Source organism: Schistocerca gregaria, chromosome X, assembly GCF_023897955.1.
Source record: "Schistocerca gregaria isolate iqSchGreg1 chromosome X, iqSchGreg1.2, whole genome shotgun sequence".
In the NCBI taxonomy this organism is placed as follows: Eukaryota; Metazoa; Arthropoda; class Insecta; order Orthoptera; family Acrididae; genus Schistocerca; species Schistocerca gregaria.
The window spans coordinates 510450782-510454127 of NC_064931.1; the positions used below are offsets into that span (position 1 = coordinate 510450782).

The 3346-nt window shown below is 44.5% G+C and overlaps 1 pseudogene; it reads left to right on the forward strand.

Moving 5' to 3' along the window:
* Positions 1-2919: 2919 nt before the first annotated feature.
* Positions 2920-3038, forward strand: LOC126300127 (5S ribosomal RNA; annotated as a pseudogene).
* Positions 3039-3346: the final 308 nt, after the last annotated feature.

Genomic DNA, 3346 nt, shown 5'->3' on the forward strand with positions numbered 1-3346 from the left:
CTCAGCCGAGAAATCTAACTAAGCTTGCCACGGCACTGGAGTCAGTATAGCTTCACATCCCTGTCGGTATCTTCCTGAACCTCACTGAACTCTTCCTGCACGTCTCCCAGCGGTACGCGTTGCAAAGCTGGTTATTCAGGATTTTGACAGGCGGCCATATTAATGTGACTGGACAGTGTATAACACAGCACTTAAGTGTGTAGAACTCTCAATATTTACAAACTCTGTAAAAAAAAAAAAAATCACAAAAACAGGAGAAAATGCCGAAAACGGCTTATGGTGGTTTCTAGTAAACATTCTTTCATGTAATTCTGAAATTAGCCACTAGATTGTAACACCTACAAGGAACATCATGAGTTCACTATCGTCCATATACCACGCTCCCCTACTGTCGCTTCCCCCCTTCCTTGTTCCATTCACGAATGGAAGCCTCTGCGTGAGCTTCAATCTCTCTGACTTTAAAAAGTTTCCGATTATGTTGAGCCGCAGTGACGCAGTATTTTTTTGAAAGAATAAACCGCCATTTGATTGTATATTACTGTATTTTTCTTCTGCACTGTCTAGATTTCGGATTTTATGCCATTATCGAATACAATGATAAAAGTTCTTTGACCATTAACACGTCATATCTGGTAAAGTCAGTCCGGAGCAGGTACACAAGACCTGCATATGCCTTTAAGATGTAACTATTAATAGTTATATCTCAAATGTAAAGTGAGACCAAAGCAGGCCAACACGACCAGCATGCTTGAAGATGTGACTATTAATATACACACCCTGATGCACAACATCTATGTTGCAGCGTCTCCCACTGGAGTTGGATAAGCGTCTCTGTGACACTTGCACACTTACTTAATGAACTTATGACGAAACGCGCTGCCCTTCTTTGGATCTTCTCTATTTCTTCAAACAACCCCATCTGGTACGGATCTTAAACTAACGAGCAATATTCAACTGTCGATTGAACGAGGGTTTTGTAAGCTATCTCCTCCGTGGATTTGGAAGCAGAGTTGGCTGAAAAGTGAGATATCGTCACGGCACAGTTGGATCGAAGTGTACGCCATTGAACGAGAGACAAAGGTACTCTCATTCTGCTGACTGGCCTCCTGACGACTTTTTCCCGTGTATCTCTCTCTCTAACATCTTACTTATTAGAGGTTAGTTCTACATCTAAATCTACATCGATATTCCGCAAGCGGAGGGTACCTTGAGTACCTCTATCGGTTCTCCCTTCTATTCCAGTCTCGTATTGTTCGTGGAAAGAAGGATTGTCAGTATGCTTGTGTGTGGGCTCTAATCTCTCTAATTTTATCCTCATGGTCTCTTCTCGAGATATACGTAGGAGAGAGCAATATACTGCTTGACTCTTTGGTGAAGGTATGTTGTTGTTGTTGTTGTTGTTGTCTTCAGTCCTGAGACTGGTTTGATGCAGCTCTCCATGCTACTCTATCCTGTGCAAGCTGCTTCATCTCCCAGTACCTACTGCAACCTACATCCTTCTGAATCTGCTTAGTGTACTCATCTCTCGGTCTCCCTCTACGATTTTTACCCTCCACGCTGCCCTCCAATGCAAAATTTGTGATCCCTTGATGCCTCAAAACATGTCCTACCAACCGATCCCTTCTTCTAGTCAAGTTGTGCCACAAACTTCTCTTCTCCCCAATCCTATTCAATACCTCCTCATTAGTTACGTGCTCTATCCACCTTATCTTCAGTATTCTTCTGTAGCACCACATTTCGAAAGCTTCTATTCTCTTCTTGTCCAAACTAGTTATCTTCCATGTTTCACTTCCATACATGGCTACACTCCAAACTATACTAGGTCTGTTTCTCTATTTATGAACAGTACGATCCATTTGTTTATGCTGAGAGTCAACAGCGAAGTGTCGATATTCTGCAGATATTATTGCAATTCGCTACGTCAGTACAACATATTGCCAGCGGACTTGCCGCAGTGGTATGTTCTCGAAACTTTAACAAAAGCCCGTACCGAGCTACTGAGCGTCTCTCCTGTAGAGTCTTCCACTGGAGTTTATCATCTCCGTAACGTTTTCGCGATTACTAAATGATCCTGTAACGAAGCGCGCTGCTCTCCGTTGGATCTTATCCATCTCTTCCATCAACCCTATCTGGTACGGATTCCACACTGCTGGGCGAACAAGCGTACTGTAACCTACTTCCTGCACCATGCGTCAATTCGCTGCAGATCCTCCTGCATTTCAGTACAATTTTCCATTGTTACAATCTCTCGATACACCACAGCATCATCTGCAAAAAGCCTCAGTGAGCTTCCGATGTCATCCACAAGGTAATTTACGTGTATTGTGAATAGCAACGGTCCCATGACACTGCCCTGCGGCACACCTGAAATCATTCTTACTTCGGAAGACTCCTCTCTCCATTGAGAATGACATGCTGCGTTCTGTTATCTAGGAACTCTTCATTCCAATCACACAATTGGTCTGAGAGTCCATATGCTCTTAGTTTGTTCATTAAACGACCGTGGGGAACTGTATCGAACGCCTTGCGGAAGTCAAGAAACACGGCATCTACCTGTGAACCCGGGTCTATGGCCCTCTGAATCTCGTGGACGAACAGCGCGAGCTGGGTTTCACACGGCCGTCGTTTTCGAAACCCATGCTGATTCCTACAGAGTAGATTTCTAGTCTCCAGAAAAGTCATTATATACGTTGTCGTTCCAGTTTCAATCACTCTGTTTTCGTACTCCGAGGAATATTGTGGATGTAACTGCTACTAGTGATTGTTCTGCAATCGTGTAATTATACATACTAGGTCTGTTTCTCTATTTATGAACAGTACGATCCATTTGTTTATGCTGAGAGTCAACAGCGAATCCCTGCACCAAGTGTCGATATTCTGCAGATATTATTGCAATTCGCTACGTCAGCACAACATATTGCCAGCGGACTTGCCGCAGTGGTAACGCCGGTTTCCGTCAGATTACCGAAGTTAAGCGCTGTCGGGCTGGTCTAGCACCTGGATGGGTGACCATCCGAACTGCGCGAGTGCTGTTGGCAAGCAGGGTGCACTCAGCCCTTGTGAGGCAAATTGAGGAGATACCTGATTGAGAATAGCTGGTCCGGTCTCGCGAAGTGACAAAAAGGCCGGGAGAGCGTTGTGCTGTTCACAAGTCCCTCCGTATACGCATCCAGTGACGCCTGTGAGCTGAGGATGACACGGCGGCCGGTCGGTACCGTTGGGCCTTCATGGCTTGTTAGGACAGAGTTCAGTTTCAGCACAACATATTGTGATTACTCCTCACCAGATAGCAAAGGTCAATTGGTCTTAATTTCATTTAACTATAAAACACATCCTTCTTTTACCC